General features: G+C 45.0%; 1 pseudogene; it reads left to right on the top strand.

Moving 5' to 3' along the window:
- Positions 1-17111: 17111 nt before the first annotated feature.
- LOC133381475 (zinc finger protein 208-like) overlaps positions 17112-27855 on the top strand; it is a 41985-nt pseudogene continuing 31241 nt past the window's right edge.

Here is a 27855-nt window from a genome sequence, read left to right as displayed (position 1 = left end):
CACAAACTCATATAACCCATCTGGTGTACTGAAGGCAGTTTTGGCTCTGGATTGCTTGTCTAGTTCCATTTGCCAAAATCCTTGACAGAGATCTAGTGTAGAGATAATGGTTGCTGCCCCCAATAACTCTAACATTGCGTCTACCCTAGGCATGGGATACGCATCTGGGACAGTAATTTTATTGATTAGCCGATAATCAATGCAAAACCTTGTCGTTCCATCTTTTTTCGGAACCAGGACAATACTTGAGGCCCAGGGACTGATGGATTCCCTGATCACTCCTAATTCCAGCATATCTTCCACCTCCTTTTTGATCTCATTCAAAACTTTCCCATTCACACGGTACGGAACAGATCTGATTGGGGCATGATCTCCAGTATCAATGGAATGTATAACTATACTGGTTCGGCCAGGTTTTAAGAACATAAGAAGAGCCTGCTGGATCAGGCCAGTGGCCCATCTAGTCCAGCATCCTGTTCTCACAGTGGCCAACCAGGTGCCTGGGGGAAGCCCGCAAGCAGGACCCGAGTGCAAGAACACTCTCCCCTCCTGAGGCTTCCTGCAACTGGTTTTCAGAAGCATGCTGCCTCTGACTAGGGTGGCAGAGCACAGCCATCACGGCTAGTAGCCATTGATAGCCCTGTCCTCCATGAATTTGTCTAATCTTCTTTTAAAGCCGTCCAAGCTGGTGGCCATTACTGCATCTTGTGGGAGCAAATTCCATAGTTTAACTATGCGCTGAGTAAAGAAGTACTTCCTTTTGTCTGTCCTGAATCTTCCAACATTCAGCTTCTTTGAATGTCCACGAGTTCTAGTATTATGAGAGAGGGAGAAGAACTTTTCTCTATCCACTTTCTCAATGCCATGCATAATTTTATACACTTCTATCATGTCTCCTCTGACCCGCCTTTTCTCTAAACTAAAAAGCCCCAAATGCTGCAACCTTTCCTCGTAAGGGAGTCGCTCCATCCCCTTGATCATTCTGGTTGCCCTCTTCTGAACCTTTTCCAACTCTATAATATCCTTTTTGAGATGAGGCGGCCAGAACTGTACACAGTATTCCAAATGCGGCCGCACCATAGATTTATACAACGGCATTATGATATCAGCTGTTTTATTTTCAATACCTTTCCTAATCGCTAGCATGGAATTTGCCTTTTTCACAGCTGCCGCACACTGGGTCGACATTTTCATCGTGCTGTCCACTACAACCCCGAGGTCTCTCTCCTGGTCGGTCACCGCCAGTTCAGACCCCATGAGCGTATATGTGAAATTAAGATTTTTTGCTCCAATATGCATAATTTTACACTTGTTTATATTGAATTGCATTTGCCATTTTTCTGCCCATTTACTCAGTTTGGAGAGGTCTTTTTGGAGCTCTTTGCAATCCCTTTTTGTTTTAACAACCCTGAACAATTTAGTGTCATCAGCAAACTTGGCCACTTCACTGCTCACTCCTAATTCTAGGTCATTAATGAACAAGTTCAAAAGTACAGGTCCCAATACCGATCCTTGAGGGACTCCACTTTCTACAGCCCTCCATTGGGAGAACTGTCCGTTTATTCCTACTCTCTGCTTTCTGCTTCTTAACCAATTTCTTATCCACAAGAGGACCTCTCCTCTTATTCCATGACTGCTAAGCTTCCTCAGAAGCCTTTGGTGAGGTAGCTAAAGGTTTGTTGCTAAAGAGATTCCTATAGGTTTTCAAAACTCTCAGAATCTCCTCTTTTACTTCCTCCTTCACCTCCTCTGACCATTCCACTTGATCTACCCCTCCTTTGTCTTTGCTTTCCTGTACCAAATCTGGAAGTTCAGGCCCACTTCCCTCAGGGAATAAGGTAACTTGCAACACCTGTGCATCCCTGGTATGGTAAGGCTTCAACATATTTACATGAACCACTTTGCTTTTGTTTAATTGGTCTGTGGTAATTACGTCACTGTGTCAAGCCTTTCTCTGATGGTATATGGTCCTTCCCAGTTAGCCTGTAATTTGTCATGTTTCCTGGGTATGAACGCCATAACCATATCTCCCACATCATACACACGTTCCCTGGCTGTTCTGTCATACCAGTAATGTTGCTTCTCCTGTGCTTGACTGAAATTCTTTTCCACCACCTCCATCATTGATGTTAATTTATTGCGGAATTCCAATACAAAATCTACTACAGATGTTTTGTACTCTCCCAGGGTTCCTTCCCATGAATTTTTTAATAGTTCCAAAGGTCCCCTCACTTTTCTAGTGAACATCAGTTCAAAGGGTGAGAAGCCTGTTGACTCCTGAGGGACTTCTCTGTATGCAAATAAGAAGCATCCAAACCGTTCATCCCAGTCTTGTGGGTGATCTTGAACATAGCTTCTGATCATGCCCTTCAAAACGCCATTGAATCTCTCTGTTAACCCATTAGTGGTGGGATGGTAAGTAGTGGTCTTTAGATGTTTTAGACCACAACATTTCCACATACATTGCATCACTTCTTCCATGAATACACTGCCTTGATCTGTCAGCACTTCATGAGGGAAACCCAGCCTCATAAAGATTTTTAATAAAGCCTCTGCCACTACAGGGGCTTCCACGGATCTTAGTGCTTCTGCGTCTGGGTACCTGGTGGCAAAATCCACCACCACCACTAGATATTTCTTGCCATGCCTTGTGGGTTTGGAAAAAGGGCCCACCAAATCTATTCCCACTCTATAAAAGGGTTGTCCAATTATAGGAAGGGGCTTTAAGGGTGCCTTAGACTTTACTCCACTTTTTCCCACCTTTTGGCATATTCCACAAGATAGACAATGTTGTTTTACATCTTTGGAGATGTTTGGCCAATAATAGTGTGCTGCCAATCTCCTCTTGGTCTTTTTTATTCCCAGATGTCCTGCACATGGGACATCGTGGGCTACCTCTAGCAATCTGGTTCTGTATTTGCTAGGTACTATTAATTGCTTCACTGGTTCATATTCATCCTTTCTCTCAGCAGGCATCCACAGTCTATATAAAATCCCATTCTCACACACAACTTGATTCCTCAGTTTGTCAGTGAAAGGAATCTGTTGGGTCAGAGCTTGTTCCTTTATCTGCTTCAAACTTATATCTTTTTGCAGCTCTTCCCTGAATTGATCTGCCTCATCATTATCAGAGACCACTTGATACAGTTTGTCTCCTTCAGCAGGCCTGCTAGTGGTTGCTATGGTGACCTGAGACTGGTTAACAGATTCCACCCTGTTTGTTTCAGCCCCCCTTAATATGGCTTCTTTTTCTCTGCCAATTTGCTGTCTGGTCACTACATAGATCTTTCCTTGGGCGCCCATTACATCCCTTCCCAGTATTACTGGTTCTTGTTGCTGGGCATTAATGCCTACTTTATATCGGCCCTCTCGGCCTCTCCAAGTCATATCCACCAGGGCCACAGGCAAACTTTCTGGTTGACCCCTCACTCCTTGGATAGTCACAGTTTCCTGAGGTAATATTACCTCAGATTTTATTAAATCTGGCCTCAGTAATGTCTGAGCGGCACCAGTATCAAGCAATGCCCAATAATTTGCCCCTTGTACACTCACTTCCTCTCTCAGACTTGAATCAAGGTCTGTTACTTCTGTCCAGTTTATCTGGCAGAACTGAACCTTTTTCGCTGTTTCTAAAGCCTTGGGCTCTGTTTTCACTGTCCTTGTCTGAGCAGGATTACTAATGGGGTTGGCAACCTCACATTGAAAACGTAGGTGCCCCGGTCTACCACATTTGTAGCATAATTTCTCCTCACTTTTAGGGTACACAGATCCACTCTGGGGTGTCCTGTGCCCTTCAGATTTTACTGGAGGACTCACTCTCTGTGGTACCACATCCCTTCTGCCAGCGTTATATGGTCTGGGTTTAAAATCTCTTGATGTTTTCCCCACCCAGCCAGTTCTGTTGGAGGCAAAGTGATCCGCCATCTCTGCGGCCTCCTGCACCGATGTAGGGGAACGGTCTCTGACCAGGAGCCTTATTTCTGGTGGTAACTGATGGTATAATTGATCCAATATCATGAGGTTTTTCACCTCCTCCACAGACTGAGCTTTTGCACTTGTCAGCCATTTCCCAAATATGTCCATCAGTTTTGCCCCCAGCTCCACGAAAGACCTTCCTGTCTGTATCTGGCAGTTTCTGAAAAGCTTTCTAAAATAATCAGGTCCCAGTCTGAATCTTTTAAACACTGCTTCTTTGAATTCAGCATAGGTGACGGGCCTGTCTGAGGGGAAATATTGGTATACCTCAGCCAATTCCCCTTTAATCAGGTTTGATAAATATTGCATGTATTTATCTTCAGGTAGCCCCCACAACTGAGCTGCTTTTTCAAAGGTGCTGAGGTAAATTTGAGGATCTTGACCAGGCTCATAGACAGCAAAGTCCTTTGGAGTAATTTTTATTTTTGCTCCATCTCTGTCCTTTCTTGTTTCATCAGAATGAAACTTCTCTCTTTCCAATTTTAATCTTTCCCCTTGTATCTCCGCATCCACTCTCATTCTCTCAGTTTCCATCCTCAATCTCTGTTTCCAACTCCCTCTGCTTGTCTTTTTCCTCAGCCTCCATCCTCAATCTCTCAGCTTCCAACTCTCTCTGTTTTTCCTTCTCTGCACCTTCCATCCTCAATCTCTCAGTTTCCATCTTCAACTTCTCTCTCAAGTACTCTATATAAGCGGGATTGCTTAAATAGCCTTCTGGGGTCTCTTCCCTGACCGGTTGTTTTTGCTGGGCAGTAGCAAATCCTATAAGTGCTACCCTCAATTCATCTACCCCTTTACCCTCGTGAGGTAAATTGAATGTTATGCACTTCTCCACCAGCTCCTCTCTTTTCATTTTTATGTATTCAGCCATGGTGTTTGAGTTCACTCACTCTTTGCCACACACTCTTTGCCAGTCACTCTCACAAGTAATCTTGTTTTGTTATTTCTGTTTGCCACACAACTATTAGGGATTGTCTAGTATTCGTATCTCACTGCTACAGCCAACACCTGTGACGTAGTCTCCTTTGTCACCACGTGTCTTTGGGACTCTCTTTGGTTCGTATCTGGATTCTCTGTTGTTCGTATCCCACCGCTACTGCCACCACATGTGAGGCGTCCTTCCCTGGCTCTCCCTGTCAGGTTCCTACCTGCTCGTGGTTACTGCCTGTCACTAGGCACCACCAGGGACTCCACCAGTCCGGACTGCTCTCTCTTATGGTTTCTCTCCCCGCTCTAGCACAGATCTCAACAGATCCCCCTGCTAGGCAACCACCAGTAACATCCCAATACTAGTATTCCCAGAGACTATGAATACTGGTATTGTTATTCTCTTCACCGCTGCCACCATTTGTTACAGTTCCCCTTCAGCCTTGGTCATTACCTTACCCTCCCTTCTGGTCTCTGAAACCCCAGCCAAGGATCAGGCCTTTGGTAAACCAAATTAAGTATTTATTACAGATAACAAAGCTAACAAGATTAACAAGATTTCTTCTTAAGGCACATAAGCATATGGTTTTACTCAATACTAATCCGAACTCCACCTCCCTCCTGGCAAACAACTCTCTAAACCCCACCAAGCAACCCACTCAGTTCTCTTCTCCCCCCAGATTCCACTCTCACTCCTCCCTTTATACATTCAGCCATTTTAAACACTGAGCCAATCATCTCGCATTCTACTGCCCATTCACTCCCCCTCTTTCACTCCACTTACCATGTATCTTCTAAACAACCAACACTTACCATATATACATTAATATAGGAACATCACAGCCCTCACCTGCAGAGCGCAGTGATTGGGATGATGGTCTTCCAGGTATCCTGGTCCTGAGCAGTATTGGGCTTTGTACACCAAAACTAGAACTTTGAACTTGGCCCGGTAGCAAATGGGCAGCCAGTGCAACTCTTTCAGTAGCAGGGTGCCATGTTGGCATTACTCTGCTCCAGTGAGCAGTCTCACCGCCGCATTTTGCACCAGCTGCAACTTCCAGATCAACTTCAAGGGCAGCCCCACATAGAGTGCATTACAGTAATCCAGCCTAGAGGTTACCAGTACGTGGACAACAGTGGTCAGGCTATCCTGGTCCAGAAATGGTAAAATGGTAAAAGGCACTCCTAGCCACTGAGGTCACCTGGGCCTCTAGCGACTAAGATGGATCCAGGAGCACCCCCAGGCTACGGACCTGCTCTTTCAGAAAAAGTACGACCCCATCCAAAGCAGGCAACTGACCAATTATCCGAACTCTGGAACCACCAATCCACAGTGCCTCCGTCTTGCTAGGATTCAGACTCAGTTTATTGGCCCTCATCTAGCCCACCACCAAGTCCAGGCAGTGGTCAAAGGCTTGCACAGCCTCTCCTGATTCAGATGTTATGGAGAAATAGAACTGGGTTCATCAGCATACTGCTGACACCTCCCCCCAAAGCTCCTGATGACTGCTGCCAAGGGCTTCATATAGATGTTAAACAGCATGGGGTACAAGATGGTACCCTGTGGCACCCCACAGCACAGCTGCCAGGGGGCCGAAAGACAATCACTCAATGCTACTCTCTGAGAGCGACCCTGGAGATAGGATCGGAACCACTGTAAAACCGTTCCTCCAATACCCATCTCACCAAGTCGGCCCAGAAGGATACCATGGTCAATGGTATCAAAAGCTGCTGAGAGATCAAGTAAGAATAACAGAGTCGCACTCCCCCTGTCCTTCTCCCAATAAAGGTCATCCATCAGGGCAACCAAGGCCGATTCAGTCCCATAACCAGGCCTAAACCCAGACTGGGATGGGTCAAGATAATCTTGCATCCAAGAGTACTTGCAGTTGCTGCGCCACAACCCTCTCAATCACCTTCCCTAAGAAGGAGGTATTTGTAGCCGGTAAGTAGTTGTCCCAAACCAATGGGTCCAGGGTGGGCTTTTTCAGGAGTGGTCGAATCACCACCTCTTTCAAGGCGGCTGGAATCACTCCCTCCCACAATGATGCGTTGACCACACCCTGGATCCCCTAGGTCAGATCCCCCCCGGCAAGCTTTAATAAGCCAAGAAGGGCAAGGGTCAAGACACGTTGCTGGCTGCATCATCACAAGCACCTTGTCCACATCATCAGGCCGCATCAACTGAAACTGTTCCCAAGAAATAGGAGCAGATGTTGCACTGGACACCTCATTGGGGACTACAGTATATGTAGATGGGGCATCAAGATTGCTACGGAGGCGAGCAACTTTACCCTCAAAGTGCCTTGCAAACATTTCACAGTGGTCCTCCGAAGGGTCTAAGACTCCATTTCCTGGAGCTGATGTCAAAAGACCCCTGACAATACGGAAAAGCTCCACTGGACAGCTACGTGAGGATGTGATGGAGGCAGAGAAGTGGGCCTTCTTCGCCGCCCTCACCGCCACACAATAGGCACAGTTATGATGTTTTACTCGTGCCTGATCTGTCTCACAGGACGTCTTTTGTCACTTGCACTGTAGCCGACATCCAGCCTGTTTCATTGCCCTTAGCTCACTGGTGTACCAAGGTGCAAGCCGGGCTCCAGAGTGCCAGAGAGGGCGCTCGGGGGCAACCGTGTCGAGCCAGACGCGCCTCGCTGTTCCACAGCATGACAAGGGCTTCAACAGGGTCACCTGCTCTATCTCCTGGGAATTCCCCCAGGGCATTCAGGAATCCAGTGGATTCCATTAGGCTCCGGAGACGGACCATCTTCATCTGTCCACCCCAGGGAAGACTCGGAGCCATAAGTCTAAACTTCACCAGGAAGTGGTCTGACCATGACATCCACCCCCCCATCTCCAGACCACCCCTTCCTCCATCTGGAGCAAAGACCAAGTCGAGGGTGTGCCCTGCTCTATGCGTTTGGCCAATAACAACTTGAGACAGCCCCATGTTTGTCATGGAGGCCATGAAGTCCCGAGCCGGAACACTAGACGCAGCCTCTGCATGGACATTGAAATCACCCAGCACTATCATTCTGGCCTTCTCCAATGCTACTGCTGAGACGACCTCCACCAGCTCGGTCAGAGAAGCTGCTGGGCAGCAAGGTGGACGTTACACCAGCAGCAACCCTAGTTTACTGTCTCCTCAGCCCAACACCAGGTGCAGGCCCTCACAGGCAGCTCCAAGACAGAGTGGTTTCCTGGTGACAGAGATGGAAGTTCTGTAGACCACAGCAACTCCTCCCCCCCCCCGTTGGCTATTAAACCGAGAAAGCAGAGGTTAAATTTCCACAAGTGAGCTACGTGACTTAGAAGCGAAAGTTGGCAGAGCTCGAGCCATCTTCAAGGACACGTTGCCATGCAACCTAGGCTCGGGCAGCTGGCCTTATCTATATAGAGGGCCAGCAGACACTTGTGAGTGTGGGGGTCGAGGAGTTTGTACAGAGAGAGCTTGTGATATATTGTCAGTAAAGTGACTCTGAAAACTTATTGCTTGTCCGGCTCATTGCTTCAACTGGCATCTAGCCTGTCACTATACTGTTCTGCATCCTGGGCATCTGCTTGCGCCAGATACAACATCCAACAAGTGGTAGCAGAGGATGGTTACCTGGTGCTGATGGTTACCTGGTGTTGAGGATTGCAGAAAAGCGGCAGAGAAAAGCCAGAACTGCAGACCAGCGAGAAAAACAGCAGAGAGACGGAGAAACCGAAAGCTGAGCTGAAAGCTGTGAGACAGCCGTGGGAAAGAAAAAAAACTAACTGAAGGACAGAGGTGAGAAGCTCTAATTACAAAGGCGGTGAACTGTGAAAAGTGAAAGTATGTCTGTTACGTTATCGGCCGGGATTCCCTTGGAAAGGCTGACAGGGAAAAATTATGGCACTTGGAAACAGAGAATGCAGGCTTTTCTAGTGAAAGAAGACCTGTGGAAAGCTATCGCAGAAGACCCACCCGCCGGGGTGCCTATTCTAGCAGATTGGAGAAGGCTGGATGAGAGGGCAAAGGCGTTAATTGTTCTTGCTATTGATGATTCTCAATTACTGCACGTGCGTGATGCAACAACGGCAAAGGAAACCTGGGAAACTTTAAGAAATATTCATGTGAAAAAGACTGCCAGTTCTAAAATATATCTTGCCAGAAGATTGTATCAGATGCGCTTATCTGGAGGTACAACCATGTCAGAGCATTTGTTGGAAATAAACAGACTGTTTACTGAGTTGTCAGAATGTGAAATTGAACATTCTCAAACGCAAAAAGTGTATATCACATTAGCTTCACTAGATTCAAGTTATGATAGTCTGGTGAGCTCTTTGGAAGCAATGGACGATGCCAATCTCAATATGGATTATATAGAAGGCAAACTTTTACAAGAATTTCAAAGGAGGCAAGAAATGGCAAAGCAGGAAAAGACTGAGTCTAAACACAACGTGGAAAAGCAGAACAACAAAGCAGCACAAGAGAGACTGTATGGACAAAAGGCATGTTATTTTTGTGGTTCCAAGCAACATCTTCAAAGGAATTGTGAAGCAAGAAGAAGAGAAAGAGGAAGAAAACCATGTGTACAGGTGATCTATGCTAGTAAGAATAAGCAATGTATTAACAATGAGCAGGGAAATAACTGTAAAGATTTATGGGCAATTGACAGTGGGGCAACAAATAGTATAATCAAAGATAAATCCATGTTTCATACATTTTGTGACGTAGAGGATCATGTAATAATGGCTGATGGAACTAAGAAACTTATCAAGAGTATGGGTACAGTGAAATTAGCAGGTTTCAATACCATTATGACAGATGTGCTGTTTGTTCCTGATATCGAATGTAACATTATGGCTGTGTCGAAACTCAATGAAATGGGGTTCACAGTAATGTTCAAAAGGGGTTCAGTGCATGTAATGAGAGGAGAAAAAATATTCATGAAAGGAATAGTGAGGAACTCATTGTTCTTCTTACACATGAAACAAACAAATCATGTACTCATGTGTGCTAATAAGAAACCCCATAATAATTGTGTTCATTTATGGCACAGAAAACTAGGCCATATAGGATATGAAAATGTGGTGAAAACAACAGAGAACAGTAATGATGTGACATTGAGAAACTGTGAAAAATATGTAGACTGCCACGTGTGTAAACAAACTAGGGCAGTTGTGGCTGCAAAGAACAAAGAAGCCATGCCCAGTACAAATGCACCGTATCAATTAATACACGTGGACTTAGTGGGGCCATTTCAACCTACTCAGGGGGGTGCAAGATATTTCCTGACAATAGTTGATGATTTTTCAAAATTCTGCACTGTTTATTTACTAAAAGCTAAAAGTGAAGCTGCAGAGAAACTGAAAAGATTTATTACAAAAATTGAAGTGCAGTTTGGTGTCAAAATACAGAGAATAAGATCAGATCAAGGAGGAGAGTTCTTAGGACACTCGTTTACTGAATACTTGGATAAAAGAGGAATAAAACAGGAGTTAACAGCCCCTTATAGTCCTCATCAGAACGGGTTAGCTGAACGCTGGAACAGGTTGCTTCAGGACTCAATAAGATCAATGCTATGTGACTCCTCTTTAACACAAGGTTTCTGGGGAGAGTGTGTTCTGTATTCAGCTTACATTCAAAACAGAATATTCCATAAGGCCACTGGAATGTCTCCTTATCAGAAATTGTATGACAGAAAACCCAGATTAAACCATTTGATTAGGTTTGGAGCAGAATGCTGGGTACATGTTCCCAAAAATAAAAGGACAGGGAAGCTGCAAAGGAGTGCAGACAAAGGGTACATGCTGGGATTTGAAAACACGTATTACAGAATATGGCTGCCAAAACAAAGGTCTGTAGTGTTAAGCAGAAGCGTGCAAGCAATAGAGCAGGATTGGGAAGAGAAAACATATGTGGAGTTGGGAAACACTGAAGGTAGTAATGAACAAGAACAGGCAGACACAGTACCAATAAAACAAGAAGAAACAGGCAGCAGTAGTGAATCAAGTTCTAGCTCTGAGAGAGAAACAGAGGAATCGCCAGACACAGACACTAAGGCAGAAATACAACCACGCAGATCAGAGAGAACAACAAAAGGTATTCCATCTGTTAGATTTAAAATAAATTCCATTAAACATATAGACTTCAGTAACTGGAAAAAGTGGGATGATGGAAATCATGAAGAGTAATGAAATATAATGAAAATGATGCTGAGATTGCAATGGAGTAACTGTATTACAAATGAAAGTGATGTAAACTGAAATAAAAGGAAATGTATCAGAAGAATAAAACCAAATGATGTAAAATGTAACACATGTAAATGGAAGAGAAATGTAACTGGCTGAATGTGGAAATTTAAGGTGGGGGATTGTTGGCTATTAAACCGAGAAAGCAGAGGTTAAATTTCCACAAGTGAGCTACGTGACTTAGAAGCGAAAGTTGGCAGAGCTCGAGCCATCTTCAAGGACACGTTGCCATGCAACCTAGGCTCGGGCAGCTGGCCTTATCTATATAGAGGGCCAGCAGACACTTGTGAGTGTGGGGGTCGAGGAGTTTGTACAGAGAGAGCTTCTGATATATTGTCAGTAAAGTGACTCTTAAAACTTATTGCTTGTCCGGCTCATTGCTTCAACTGGCATCTAGCCTGTCACTATACTGTTCTGCATCCTGGGCATCTGCTTGCACCAGATACAACATCCAACACCCCCGTCCCTGCAGCCTGTGCTGGTGCTGCAGCGAGTATCCAGGTGGGCAAAGTTGGGTTAGATCAACTCCTCCAAGCTCACTCACCCAGGTCTCGGTAATATACACCAAACTGGCACATTCATCCACAATCAAGTAATGGATTAGAGTGTTCTTCTTATGTACCGATCTGGCATTAAACAACAACACACACAGGCCAGTGGGCACAGCAGATGAGCAACGAGGAACCAAACCATCAGAGGAGTGGCAGCAAGGAACAAGGCGCAGATAGCCCTGCCTTCACCTTGTATGGTAATTCACCACATCCCCATGGCTATATTTCCCTCTGCGGGTAATCACTGAAATTGGGGTGGCATCACCCATGTTCCTCCATGCCAAGACTCCTCCTAAATACCTATTATGGGCCCAACACGAGTCCACCAACAAAGCCTACCGGAGCGAATTATCCCAGTAGGCCTCTGCAAGGAGTGGGAACAGTCCCACCCATTCAAACTTACTCACACAGGGCCCATCTACTCCCCCTCCTGTCTCACACCCAGGGAGGGCCAGCCTTCTGCCAATTACACACTCTCACTCTGAAGGCATCTGGTGACTTTCTCCTATCGTGCAGTTCACTGCACAGGCTCCCACCCTGTGCAGGAACTACACATGCACCACACGCCCTCCCCACCACTAATCTCCTTTAGACTGGTTTAACAGAAAACAAATTAAGAAATAATAATAATAAAAAAACAAAAAGTAATAGAAGGGGAGTAGCACCCTCGCCCTCGGGACTCCCTAAGGGACTCCCCAAGGGGCAAACCCCTTTGGTGTCACCCCTTTGGTGGCAGACCCGCCGCCCAAGGGCAGCTGGGCTTTTATGCGTCCTGGCCCAGCCAGGAGGTGTTGCAAGGGGCTGCGAGATTAACTGCAGCCTCTCTGTGGAGCAAGGGGCAGGCAGGGGGTCCCAGTCGTTGCGGCACTTACCAGGAACTTCAGCTGTCTCGACAGACAGCAGCCCAAAGGAGCTAGTAGCAAGCACCCAGGTGCCAGATACTCACTCCCAGGGCAGGTCTTCCTCAGTCCCCTCATGCTGCAGCTGTTCCCAGTAAGTGTTAGTGAATGTTAACAAAGCCCCTTCCCCCCCAAGCCAAATGTTAACACTTTGCAACGTGTCATCACTCCTCCTGGCTGACACGCGGGACCATCCAGGCTGGCAACTCCTGGGATGCAGAAGGGATCTTTCAACATTGAATGGAAAGCGCTACTGGAAAAGTGGCAACCTTTGAATCAAAGGAACCAACTTCAGCAGAACCCAACTGAAAATAACTGTTGTATTAAAAGGGTAAATAGGTGGAGACCGCAATCCAAATGTTAATGTAACATATTGCCTGTCTGCTCAGACACTGTATCTTGTACCGTACTCTGCTTTATAAGAAAACAATGCTTTGTCTAGAAGGGAGGGTTTAAGAAACCCATTTTCAGAAGAGAACTTTTTTCCTCTGTGCACTACTAAACTACAAGCGAAGCCATTCTAAGCTTATGTAAATGATTTTAGCACACTCTTTGCACATTGTAAGCCATTATTTGGGCTATCCCATCACACTGTGTTGGGTTTGTCTGAGTGCCTGTAGCGCCCAGATGTTATTTTCTGCAAACGCTACTACACAGTAAGTGTTAGTGAATGTTAACAAAGCCCCTTCCCCTCACCTGAAGGGAAAAGTGAAAACTTTGCAAAGAGGCTTTGGGAGGTCTCCTGATTTGCAACAGCTATAGACCAGGGAGTCATGAAGAATTCCACTTACAGTGCAATGCGGAGCAGCCATTATTCAAGGGAAGGTGGTCCGTTCTGATTTACGTAGTTACAGGATTAGATCCATCTCTAGGGGAGATTTGAAACGTGGCAAATGTTCATGTTGCTCATAAGCGTTACAGATAAAACAGCATGTTCATCCTAAAGATGGAAGGAAATTCAGATTGAACAGTTTCACTAAGTGTCAATCTATTGATGTATGTTATATTTGTACCAACACCATCAACTACACAATTTATAGATTATATACTCCAGAAGAGATAAAATATTTCACTAGAGAATTGATCCATATGTCTTGTGACAAAGCCCAAAATCTGCATATTGTGTTACATTTTAGATTTTTGATTTAAATGGACTCACTGACAAGTTTAGCTTATCCTACATACAGTATAGGATAAGCCAGTGTGGTGTAGTGGTTAGAGTGTTGGACTAGGACCTGGGAGACCAGGGTTTGAATCCCCACATAGCCATGAAGCTCACTGGGTGACATTGGGGCAGTCACTGCCTCTCAGCCTCATGAAAACCCTTTTCATAGGGTCGCCATAAGTCGGAATCGGCTTGAAGGCAGTGCACTTACTTACACACATATACAGTATAACATCTTTTTGAAATTAATGGAATTAATGATGATAATCACCCGTAAAAGTATTCTCTTATTTATTATATATCTTGGTCTTTCGGAAGATGAGTTTATATTGTTGTTCCCTGAGATGAGTGCAAGGGAGATATATGTGCGAAATATTTAATTGTGGTACGTGCTGTAATTAGTTATACATTTGCAGCATAAGGATGCTAGATGGTTAATAGTGTATTGTACTTACAGCTATGAAATCACCATCTAAAAGCATCTCTGTATAGAAAAGTATTCTTATCGACTAGAGAAGCACAACAAGGACTTAATTCTTCAAGAGAGAATTGTTATCATTCCTCCCAAGGACAGCTGAGAAAATGAACAGGGGAGATTGGAAAAGACAACAATACTTGAAACAGATTGTCCTGCTGTTTCTTAATTTGGGCTGTGGAATGTAAGTCTAACTTAAGAAATGGGAATATTTCAACTTCTAGACCTTTTCAATTTTGAGTTCAATATGGAACCTTTTTACACTTTGGGTCTTGCTAGTGCTTATATGTTGATGGCTAGGTGTTTGGCATTGCGCGGCTCAGTGTACAAAGTAAGCAGATGGGTTTCGAGTTCCCTTCCTCCTCTTAATTCCCATTCACAGGACCTCCATTGCATCCCATTGAGACTTCAGGACAAGGTCATCCCTCAATACAAGGCATGTTGTATAGTGTCTCAGGCTTTCAGAGCATCATTTTAGACTTTATAGCAAAGCCATACGCTGGGCAGGAGTCTCTTGCACTCCAGTGGAGGCGTTTTTTCTTTCTTTCTGAGTTTAACCTTCTCTAAGTGACAAAAGTAGCTGAACTGACTTGGCTTTCCGGTTCCATTCATCTTCCAGATACAGCAACATATATCATCACATCTTCCCTTCTCACGCAAGCCAAACCAGTTTGGGAGCCTTGTCTGCCAGCCTCCCCATATTTCTATGATCTATATATTTGCCTTGAACCCCCAGGAGGGTCCAAACCCCCAGGAAGGAGCCACAGCTCAGTGGGTAGAGCAGCTGCTTTGCATGCAGAAGGTCCCAGGTTCAATCTCCAAGGACAGACTCCCTGCCTGAAACGCTGGAGAGCTGCTGCCAGTCAGTGCAGATCCCACTGAGCTAGATCGACCCCCATGCTCTGACTCAGTACAGGGCAGGAGCTCCGTGTCTTCCTCCGTTCTGCGCAACGCCTCTTCCCTTCTTGGCTCCCGCTCTGAGAGATCATCAGGAGGCTTGACTTCGTGAGGGTTAAAATAAACGAAACCAGATTCCTAGAAAGGAAAGAGGAGGAGGAGGTGCGGGAGGCTTCAAAGAAAATGCGGCTCCTCTCCCTCTGATGTCACTTCCTGCCGGGCTCTTCCCTTGGAGGAAAGTGGCTCCCTGGTCAAGAGCGCAGTTTTTCCGCCATTAAACGCCAGAAGCAGCAGCAGTGCTGCAGCGTCGGTGGCGCCTTCTGGGGTCTGGTAAGCCCCTTGTCCCTGCTGTGCATTTGGGCGAAGGGGAGTCCCAGGGCCGAGGGGAGGAGCTGCAGGGCGGGGGAGCCAGGAGGGGGCGGGAGACCCCAGATTGGAGCCCCACCCGGTGAAGGCAGAGGAGCGGCTGGAGAGCCCACGACAGCAAGGGAGACCCTCACCCCGTAAGGAGGTGGCCTCTGTTCTGCGACCCTTCAGGATCCCCCGTCAGAACATCCCCCATAATAACAGATAGACAAAGCAAATAAAACGGAAGAAAAAAGATAGGCAGGGCCTTGGTACAATGAGTGGAAAGTGGAGCTTCCCTATGCAGAAGCAGTATACCAGGCTTAGTGTGTTAAATGGCCTCAATTTGATGGCTAGACAGGAAGGGAATCCGGGGGGGGGGCTGTATCCCTCAGAGCAAAAGCTCCTCTGTTCAATGTCCCCTTCATTCTCACTTGGTGGTAAATACCCAAGCCCTGCATGGGTGGCCCCCTCTGAAATCTTGTGAGCATCCTCTGCCTTTACACATTTGGTGGAAAGGTTTTCACAGAGCAGGGCGCACAGGAGGCCTGATCAGCTGATCCATCCAAATCAGGGAGGAGAGCTACCTCTCCCTCCCCAGCAAGGCCAGGGCACCACTTTGAATTCAGGGGCAATTGAAAGTATGCCTATCAATGCCCCCGTTATTCACACACTGACTGGTGTTATCACACATGTGCCCATCCAGGCAAGTAACCCCTGGGATACAGAAGGGACCTTTAAGTGTGAATAGAAAGTGCTACTGAAAATTGGCAATCTTTTCATGAAACGAATCAAACTCGGAAGACCCCGACTGAATGTGAACAACCGTGTTTTATTAAAAGGGTAAATAGGTGAAGAGAGCCTACAGGACAGGGCAGCCCCCACCCGCATCCATATCCCATCACTCAATGCCTGCTGAGGTGAAGGTAAAGTCAGTTCTTCCTTAATTTATGATGACAATCCCAAAAATGTAGATTCTTTGCTGTCTTCCACCATATTATACTCAAAGATCTTTCCATTTCCTTATCACAACCAGGTCATAAACTCCAGGAACTGCAGCGTTGCAATTTAATTTAATATGCAACAATATAGCTCACGTTTAACTCTGAAGGGGGACAGTTCTAAAGATAAGCAAATCTATCAAGAGATGAAAGGAATAACGTATTTCATTCACAATTAAACCAACATTCTGTATTCCAGGAGAGGCTTGTAAAAGTTAAGAGATAAGTTAGGGAGTATAGGATCTTATATTGAATTAGACACTTGTCTCATCTAGCTCAGTATTGTCCGCACTGACTGGCAGAGTCTCTCCAGGATTACAGGCAGGGAGTCTTTTCCAGCCCTACCTGGAGATTCAAAGTGGGACGTTCTGTGTACAAAGCAGCTGCTCTACCACTGAGCTACAGCCTGTCTTCTGAAAGGGTCTCCCCTTTAGCTTGTTTTTAATTAAGAATAAGGGGGTAATGAGGATGATGCTGGTCCCTGGGGCCTTTTGGAGCTGCTGTCAGAGATCTGTCACCCATCCAGGAATCCATCTTCAGAGTAAGACATAGGCCCCATCACTGGTTTTTTATCAAAGGTTATATGGTAGAAACAATAATCCTCACATTTGACTATTCTTACCCAGCACCTTTCCTGCTCTGCAAGCCTTCGGCCTGGGCATAGTGATCCCTGTTTGGCTTCGCTCATAGAATAAGTGGACCTGCTCCTTCTGAACGTGGCCTCAGAAGGCAGAAAACTATTCCCAGAAGCAGAGAAGGGATGAGGATCCCATGAAGGACCAAGAGATGAAATATGGAACAGCAAGACCCATCTACCCCTGAAGCAGGACTTGGCCCTGATGCCATCAAGATTGAGACCCATGCGGAGGAATTCCTGGGGGAAAATGTGCAGAAGATCTTGGGGGAGAATCCCCTCAGCTCAGATGTGCAGCGCCAGCAGTTCCGGTGTTTCCGCTATCAGGCAGCTGAGGGGCCCCGAGAGGCTTGCAGCCAACTCCACCTTCTTTGCCGTGAGTGGTTGAAGCCAGAGCGACACTCAAAGAACCAGATCGTGGACAAGGTGATCCTGGAGCAGTTCCTGGCTGTCCTGCCCCCAGAGATGGAGAGCTGGGTGAGGGAATGTGGGGCCGAGACCAGTTCCCAGGCAGTGGCCCTGGCAGAAGGTCTCCTGCTGAACGTGGCAGAGGACGAGAAGCAGGCAGAGCAGCAGGTAAGATGGCTGTCCCTGGTGTAGATGAAGCCTTCCAGATGTTGTTGAAGTAAAAGTCCTATAATCGCTGGCCATTCATGGTATTGTCTGGGGCTGATGTGAATTGGAGTCTGGTCCCATCTGAAGGGCACCATGTTGGCTACCCCGATATCAAGTATCTCTAAGGGTTTTGCATCTATCCTTCTTTTCTATATGAAATATTCCTGTGGTATTGCCTCTGTCACTCCTTTTTTAATTCTGCTCCCCATTATATGACTTGAGTTCTTCTTATGCTTTTCAGGAAAAGGGTCTCTGTGCAGAAACAGGAATGGATTTCCCTGAGGCAGAGAGGACTCCATTGGACCCCAGGCAGAGGCCGCTGGGTAAAGATGAATGGGGCGTGTTTCCGTTTGGTCTGTCTCTGTTGATTTTGCCTGCAAGAACCAGTGTGATGTAGTGGTTAAGGTTTTGGACTACGACCTGGGAGACCAGGGTTCAAATCCCCACACAGCCATGAAGCTCACTGGGTGACCTTGGGCCAGTCGCTGCCTCTCAGCCCCAGAGGAAGGCAATCGTAACCCCCGTCTGAATACAGCTTACCATAAAAACCCTATTCATAGGGTCACCATAAGTCAGAATCGACTTGAAGGCAGTACAGTGGTTAAGGTGTTGGACTACGACCTGGGAGAGCAGGGTTCAGTCACTGCCCCTAAGTCCCAGAGGAAGTCAATGGTAAACCCTTTCTGAATACCGCTTACTATGAAAACCCTAAACACCATAAGTCAGGATCAACTTGAATTTCCATTTTCCACTCTTGTCTCCAGCCTTTTCCACAGCTCAGAAATGCTACTACTTACATCATATTTTTTTATGTGGGAACCATCACTTTGATTTCTGGCTTAGAGCTCAAATGAGGAGAGATGTTTTATCACACAACTGAAAGATAAATTGTGAATAAACACCTGAAATTCACTCAGCTGAGAAGAACCCTTGTGCAGTTATACCTCTATGGTTAAATCTCTGACAATAGCATACGGTATACTAATGGCTTTTGGGCCCATTTTCTTTCTCACAGGGGATGGAATCATGTCAGCAAGACCTACTAAATCATATCCCCTTTCTGGTGGAGGAGAAGCTGTTGCTATCGCCCCAGATCAGGTAGGGGAAAGACTCAGAGTGGGAAAGGCTGGGGGCAGCCTGGGTGCCTCTCTGTCCCTGGGTCTGAATGAATTTTCCTCCTCCTCTTTGCGTCTCCCAAAGCCACCTCAACAAAAGCTGTGAATGCCATTTAAGGAGGTTTCTGTCCTTAGAACAATGACCAGCCGCCTCACCTTAACTACGTTTTCCACGTAGGTTGGAGATAATCTTTATGCTTGCTGTGATGACAAATTGAATTATATTTCTTTTAGGATCCAGTGTCTTTGGAGGATGTGGCTGTGCAGTTCACGGAAGAGGAGTGGGCTTTGCTGAATCCTGACCAGAGAGCTCTGCATAGCGAAGTCATGGAGGGGATTTGTGGGACTCTGTCCTGTCTTGGTAAGGCAGGTTCCGTTGTAATTTGTTATGTGCCTTCAAGTCGATTATGACTTATGGCAACCCTATGAATCAACAACCTTCAGTAGCATCTGTTATAAACCACCCTGTTCAGATCTTCCTTTATGCAATCAATCCATCTATTGTTTGGTCTTCCTCTTTTTCTATTCCCTGCTGTTTTCCCCAGCATTATTGTCTTTTCTAGAGAATCATGTCTTCTCCTTATGTGTGCAAAGTATGATATCCTCAGTTTCATCATTTTAGCTTCTAGTGATTGTTCTGGTTTAATTGTCTTTTCACTGTCCAGGGTATTGGTCGTAATACCTGTTTTCAAATTCCATATTTCTATAATGCACCCGAATATTCTGATGTACTGCCACCTATTTCAACTGGGATTCTTCATCTTCTGCAGATAACTTGAATGGACAGCCATCTATTCTCTCTGAACAGATCTCTAGTTATGCCCTTCTAAAACAATGGTCCAATTAGCTGGAATTTTTCACTAAAATGTTTCCCCAAGTGCTATAACACAGCATAGCTGAGCTCCATTTGAGTTTCTAATATGGCCTACGAGGTGCAACATTTGGCATTCTGGGCTTTGGGGAGACACATCCAAAGCTTCCCTCCTAGTTTATCCTTTTTCCTAGACCTGGAGCAGAGTGGTGGCAGTGCATTATATGATGTGGGGGAGAGGAGGACCGTTTTAAGACTGGTGTAGCCATCATGGTGTGCTCTACAGATTCCTAGACTCTCACTCCCATAAGCGGTGACCATTGTCCACGCTGACTGGGGCTGATGAGAATGGGATTCCAACAAACTCTGGAGAGCACCACGTTGTTATAGGGAAAGGGACTCAGACGGTAAGAAAAGCCTTCCCTATCATAGAATCATAGAATAGTAGAGTTGGAAGGGACCTACAAGGCCATCGAGTCCAACCCCCTGCTCAATGCAGGAATCCAAATCAAAGCATTCCCGACAGATGGCTGTCCAGCTGCCTCTTGAATGCCTCCAGTGTGGGAGAGCCCACTACCTCTCTAGGTCATTGGTTCCATTGTCGTATGGCTCTAACAGTTAGGAATTTTTTCCTGATGTTCAGTCTTAATCTGGCTTCCTGCAACTTGAGCCCATTATTCTGTGTCCTGCACTCTCCAAGAAGAGATCTTGGCCCTCCTCTGTGTGACAATCTTTCATGTACTTGAAGAGTGCTATCATATCTCCCCTCAGTCTTCTCTTCTCCAGGCTAAACATGCCCAGTTCTTTCAGCCTCTCCTCATAGGGCTTGGTTTCCAGTCTCCTGATCATCTTTGTTGCCCTCCTCTGAACCTATTCCAGTTTGTCTGCATCCTTCTTGGTGCGGAGACTGGAACTGGACGCAGTACTCAGGATGAGGCCTAACCAGTGCTGAATAGAGGGGAAGTAATACTTCACGCAATTTGGAAACTATATTTCTCTTAATGCAGCCTACTACAGCATTTGCCTTTTTTCCCGCTACATCACACTGTTGGCTCATATTCAGCTTGTGATCAACCACAATTCCAAGATCTTTCTCACATGTCGTATTGCTGAGCCAGTCTTATAACTGTGCACTTGGTTTCTTTTTCCTAAGTGTAGAACTTTGCATTTATCCCTGTTGAATTTCATTCTGTTGTTTTCAGCCCAATGCTCCAGCCTATCAAGGCCTCTTTGAATTTTGTTTCTGTCTTCCACAGTATTAGCTATGCCCCCCAATTTTTTATGAGCTGCAAATTCGATAAGCATGCTCTGTACCTCCTCATCCAAGTCGTTAATAAAATGTTGAAGAGCACTGGGCCCAGGACCGAGCTCCCACTTGTTACTTCTGCCCAGTTTGAGAAGGAACCATTGATAAGCACTCTTTGGGTATGATTCTGGAGCCAACTGTTGATCCACCTGATAGTTGTTCCATCCAGCCCACATTTAGCTAGCTTGCTAATCAGAATGTCATGGGGCACTTTGTCAAAAGCTTTGCTGAAGTCGAGATATATTATGTTCACAGCATTCCCACAGTCTACAAGGGAAGTTACCCAATGAAAAAACAAGATAAGATTAGTTTGGCAGGATTTGTCTTTCATAAATCCATGTTGGCTCCTAGTAATCACTGCATTGTTTTCAAGGTGCTTACAGATTGACTGCTTTATAATCTGCTCCAGAGTTTTTCCAGGGATTGATGTTAGGTTGACTGGTCTATAGTTCCCCGATTCCTCCTTTTTGAAGATAGGGACTACATTAGTTCTCCTTCAGTCATCGGGCAGTTCACCAGTCCTCCATGATTTCACAAACATAATAGACAATCATTCCGAGAGTTCTTCAGCCAGTTCCTTCAATACTCTAGAATGCAGTTTATCGGGCCCTGCCAATTTGAACTCGTTCAAAGTGATTAAGTATTCCTTGACCGTTTGTCTATCAATCTCAAGCTCCAATCCTGCCCCTTCCACTTCATGCTTCCTGGGAGGGTCATAGACCCTTTTCTGGGAGAAGACTGAGCCAAAGTAGGAATTGAGCACTTCTGCCTTTTCTTTGTTATCTGTTATCATTTTGCCATCCTCATTGAGTTGCTGTGACACCATTTCTTTTCTCTGTCTTTTACTATGGACGTACCTGAAGAAAGCTTTTTTGTTGCTTTTAGCATCCCTCGCTAACCTCAGCTCATTCTCAGCTTTAGCCTTCCTGACGCCATCTCTGCAATTCTGTTGTACCTGCCTGTACTCTTCCTATGTGGCCTGGCCTTCTTTCCACTTCCTGTATGTGTCCTTTTTTGTTTTCAGGTCATCTCTAAGCTTCTTGTGAAGCCACATTGGCTTCTTCTGCTGTTTTCCCCCTTTTTTCCTTGTTGGAATTGCTTGCCATTGAGCTTTTAGAATTTCCTTTTTTAGAAACTCCCACCCATCATAGACTCCTTTTCTCATAAGGGTCACTTGCCATGGAACCGTACTTACAATTGTTCTGAGTTTATGAAAATCAGCTTTCCTGAAGTCCAGGGTGCGTGTATGGCTACTCTAAAACTTTTGCTTCTGTTAAAATCAAGAATTCAAATATGGTGTGGTCACTTCCCCCCGGTGTTCCCGTAACTGCCACTTTATCCACCAAATCATCTCTATTGTCTAGAATCGAGGCCAGGATAGCCAATCCTCTGGTTCCTTCCTCCACTTTCTGTAGGAGAAAGTTATATCCAACACAAGTCAGAATTTTCTTTGAGGGACTGTGTTTGTCAGAGTTTGTCTCCCAACAGATATCAGGATAATTGAAGTCCCCCATTACTACTACATCATGCCTCCTCGAAACACTGGCAATTTGCTTTGCAAAAGTTACATTCTCGTCTTCTCCTTGATTGGGTGGTCGGTAGTAGACTCCAAGCACCACATTCCTTTTATTACTTGCCCCATTAATTTTAATCCAGATAATATCGGTGGAGCTATCAAGCTCATCTTCCTGTATTTCTGTGCAGGGATATATATTTTTAATATATAGTGAGACTCCACCTCCCTTTTTATTCCTTCTGTCTTTTTGAACTAGTTATATCCTTCAATTGCTATAGTCCAGTCATGGGAGTCATCCCGCCAAGTTTCAGTTATACCTATCAAGTTGTAATTACCCTCCTGTATTAAGAGTTCAAGTTTATCCTGCTTGTTTCCCATGCTCTGCGCATTAGTATACAGACATCAAAGACCATGTGATTTATGGCTTGGCTTCCTTACTATGTTTTTCTGAGGATTGTTACTGGGCCCTATTATAGCCCATCTCTCTGTTCCCGTTACTGTGCACAAGCCTTCGTCAGTCGTTACCACCAAGATTACATCTCCCTCCCCCTTACGATTCAGTTTAAAGCCCTCCATGCGGTGGCCAAACACATTCTTCCCAGTCCTTGTGAGATGCAACCCATCACTTGCCAGCAGTCCATCTTCCAGGAAGCGTAGCTCATGGTCCCAGAATCCAAATCTCTCACGTCGGCACCACCTTCATAGCCATTCATTCACACGTTTTTATTTCCCTTTCTACTCCTCTGCTATGTACTGGAAGGATGGATGAAAAAACTATCTGAGCCCCAAAGTCCTTGAGTTTCCTTCCCAGAGCTTCAAAGTCTGACATGATTTCTTCATAGCTCCATTTGACAGTATCATTTGTTCCCATATGGATGAGGAGAAAAGGATACCTGTTGGTGGGCTTGATGAGTGATGGCAACCCTTCCGTCACATCTCTAATCTGACATGCTCCTGAGCGCGCTGTAAGCTAAGCGGTTTGCCCTCACTAGTAGGTCCTCAAGATACATTCTTGTCTTGTCCTTGATTGGCTTGTCGACAGTAGACTCCAAGCACCACATTCCTTTTATTACTTGCCCCATTAATTTTAATGCAGATACTCTTGGTGGAGCTACCAAGCTCATCTCCCTGTATTTCTGTGCAGGGATATATATTTTTAACATATAGCGCGAGTCCACCTCCCTTTTTATTCTTTCTGTTCTTTTTGAGAAAGACAATTTGTCTATTTTTATTGATTTCAAACATGTACATCATCTTATTCTGAACAAAAATTCACATGGAGTATAAAAAATGGTTAGAGACCTATACAAGATGCTAGAATCACAACATAATCAAAACAGCAGTACACGAATCAGCACAAAGAAACTTTAAGAGTCACAAGAAATACAAATATAGATGAGAACAATGTTAGAATCCCAGAGGTCTGACTCAGCAGCCCTGCCATAGTCATTGGCCAACTAATCCAGGAGTATTTGCTCTGACTGACAGCACATCTGAGGGCTCTTTCTGAGGTCCTTTAACTGCTGAAGTGGGGGATTCACCTTGGGACCTTCTCCTTGCAATGGGCTTTGTCTGCCACTGAAGGATGGAGCCTCCCCTTTTCATTCTCTCACTTCACTTGCTCCAGAGTTCAGAAGAGAATATCTGCAGTTGCTTTATTTACCTTTTCAACTTTGTAGGCTAGGCCGAATGAGTGATTGGCCCAGGACCACCCAATGGGATTAACCTCTGACTGGGAGCTGAACCCAGATCACCGTGGTCCAAATCCGACAGTCTGTATCACTCCAATTGTCAGTGAATTATTGATTTAAAACATGTACATCATTTTATTCTGAACAAAAATTCACAAGGAGTATAAAAAATGGTTAGAGATCTATACAAGATGCTAGAATCACAACACAATCAAAACAGCAGTACACGAATCAGCACAAAGAAACTTTAAGAGTCACAGGAAATACAAATATAGACAAGAACAATGTTAGAATCGGAGACTCCCCTGTTCATTCTCTCACTTCACTTGCTCCAAAGAGTTTCAAAGAGAATATCTGCAGTTGCTTTATTTACCTGTACAACTTTGTAGGCTAGGCTGAATGAGAGTGATCGGCCCAGGACCACCAAATGGGATTAACCTCTGACTGGGAGGTTAACCCAGGTCACCGTGGTCCAAATCCGACAGTCTGTATCACTCCAATTGTCAGTGAATGCCAGACAACAGAGACTGTTCAACCTGGGGTAAGATCTGTCTCCCATCTAAGTCCTGTCAATTCTTCCTTTATCACAAAAGTTATTTGGGATTGTTCAGTGATTTGAGGATCCATTGCTTCCCTCATGGTAATATCAGTTTCTCTCTTCTTTGCAGAAGATGACAAGTGGAAAGCCAAGAGGAAGGAAGAACTATGTGGGAAAGAGAGATGGGAAAAAGACAGATCTGAAAGCAAGGAAGAGCAGAGGAGGAAACCTGAAGCAGAACAGAAAAGGAGGAATAAATCTTGCTCTTCTCAGGGGAGTGGCTACCATAAAACTGTGATCCAAGAAAAAACAGATCAAGGAATTAAAAGAAATAAATATTTTCATTGTTGGAGAAGCTTGGAATGTGGAAATGGCTTCAGCTGGAAAAGCAAACTCAGTGCTCATCAAAAAATTCACACCGGGAAGAAACCATATAAGTACTTAGAATGTGGAAAGAGCTTCCATCGGAAGACACAACTGACTGCCCGTCAAGCAATTCACACCGGGGAGAAAGCATATAAGTGCTTAGAATGTGGAAAGAGCTTCAGTTGGAAAGAGCAACTCACTGCCCATCAAAGTATTCACACTGGGGAGAAACCATATAAGTGCTTAGAATGTGGAAAGAGCTTCACCAGATTTTCCTATCTCACTTTGCATCAAAGAATTCACACTGGGGAGAAACTATATAAGTGCTTAGAATGTGGAAAGAGCTTCCGCAGGAAACAAGCACTCACTGGCCATCAAAGTATCCACACTGGGGAGAAACCATATAAGTGCTTAGAATGTGGAAAGAGCTTCAGTTGGAAAGAGCAACTCACTGCCCATCAAAGTATTCACACTGGGGAGAAACCATATAAGTGCTTAGAATGTGGAAAGAGCTTCACTAGATTTTCCTATCTCACTTTGCATCAAAGAATTCACACTGGGGAGAAACCATATAAGTGCTTAGAATGTGGAAAGAGCTTCTGCAGGAAACAAGCACTCACTGGCCATCAAAGTATCCACACTGGGGAGAAACCATATAAGTGCTTAGAATGTGGAAAGAGCTTCAGTTGGAAAGAGCAACTCACTGTCCATCAAAGTATTCACACTGGGGAGAAACCGTATAAATGCTTGAAATGTGGAAAGAGCGTCACTAGATTGTCCTCTCTCACTTTGCATCAAAGAATTCATACTGGGGAGAAGCCATATAAGTGCTTAGAATGTGGAAAGAGCTTCAGTAGGAAACAGCAACTCACTGCCCATCAAAGTATTCACACTGGGGAGAAGCCATATAAGTGCTTAGAATGTGGGAAAAGCTTCCACCAGAAGATAAATCTGACTTCCCATCAAAGAACTCACACTGGGGAGAAACCATATAAGTGCTTAGAATGTGGAAAGAGCTTCAGTTGGAAACAGCAACTCACTGCCCATCAAAGTATTCACACTGGGGAGAAACCATATAAGTGCTTAGAATGTGGAAAGAGCTTCAGTAGGAAACAGGAACTCACTGCACATCAAAGTATTCACACTGGGGAGAAACCATATAAGTGCTTAGAATGTGGAAAGAGCTTCCACCAGAAAATCAATCTGACTTCCCATCAAAGAACTCACACTGGGGAGAAACCATATAAGTGCTTAGAATGTGGAAAGAGCTTCCGTCGGAAGATACATCTCACTTTCCATCAAAGTATTCACACTGGGGAGAAACCATATAAGTGCTTAGAATGTGGAAAGAGCTTCACTAGATTTTCCTATCTCACTTTGCATCAAAGAATTCACACTGGGGAGAAACCATATAAGTGCTTAGAATGTGGAAAGAGCTTCCGCAGGAAACAAGCACTCACTGGCCATCAAACTATCCACACTGGGGAGAAACCATATAAGTGCTTAGAATGTGGAAAGAGCTTCAGTTGGAGAGAGCAACTCACTGCCCATCAAAGTATTCACACTGGGGAGAAACCGTATAAATGCTTAGAATGTGGAAAGAGCTTCACTAGATTTTCCTATCTCAATTTGCATCAAAGAATTCACACTGGGGAGAAACCATATAAGTGCTTAGAATGTGGAAAGAGCTTCCGCAGGAAACAAGCACTCACTGGCCATCAAAGTATCCACACTGGGGAGAAACCATATAAGTGCTTAGAATGTGGAAAGAGCTTCAGTAGGAAACAGCAACTCACTGCCCATCAAAGTATTCACACTGGGGAGAAACCATATAAGTGCTTAGAATGTGGAAAGAGCTTCAGTAGGAAACAGCAACTCACTGCCCATCAAAGTATTCACACTGGGGAGAAGCCATATGAATGCCTGGAATGCGGGAAGGGCTTTACTAGAAATTCCTCTCTCACTTTGCATCAAAGTATTCACACTGGGGAGAAGCCATATAAGTGCTTAGAATGTGGAAAGAGCTTCAGTAGGAAACAGCAACTCACTGCCCATCAAAGTATTCACACTGGGGCGAAGCCATATAAGTGCTTAGAATGTGGAAAAAGCTTCCACCAGAAGATAAATCTGACTTTTCATCAAAGTATTCACACTGGGGAGAAACCGTATAAATGCTTGGAATGTGGAAAGAGCTTCATTTGCAAAGAGCAACTCACTCCCCATCAAAGAATTCACACCGGAGAGAAAGCATATAAGTGCTTAGAATGTGGAAAGAGCTTCAGTAGGAAACAGAAACTCACTGACCATCAAAGTATTCACACTGGGGAGAAGCCATATAAGTGCTTAGAATGTGGAAAAAGCTTCCACCAGAAGATAAATCTGACTTCCCATCAAAGAACTCACACTGGGGAGAAACCATATAAGTGCTTAGAATGTGGAAAGAGCTTCAGTTGGAAAGTGCAACTCACTGCCCATCAAAGTATTCACACTGGGGAGAAACCATATAAGTGCTTAGAATGTGGAAAGAGCTTCAGTAGGAAACAGCAACTCACTGCCCATCAAAGTATTCACACTGGCGAGAAGCCATATGAATGCCTGGAATGTGGAAAGGGCTTTACTAGAAATTCCTCTCTCACTTTGCATCAAAGTATTCACACTGGGGAGAAACCATATAAGTGCTTAGAATGTGGAAAGAGCTTCCGTCGGAAGATACATCTGACTTTCCATCAAAGTATTCACACTGGGGAGAAACCATATAAGTGCTTAGAATGTGGAAAGAGCTTCAGTAGGAAACAGCAACTCACTG

The sequence above is a fragment of the Rhineura floridana genome, chromosome 3, assembly GCF_030035675.1.
Source record: "Rhineura floridana isolate rRhiFlo1 chromosome 3, rRhiFlo1.hap2, whole genome shotgun sequence".
Lineage (NCBI taxonomy): Eukaryota > Metazoa > Chordata > Lepidosauria > Squamata > Rhineuridae > Rhineura > Rhineura floridana.
This window is presented reverse-complemented; position numbering and strand designations above follow the sequence as displayed.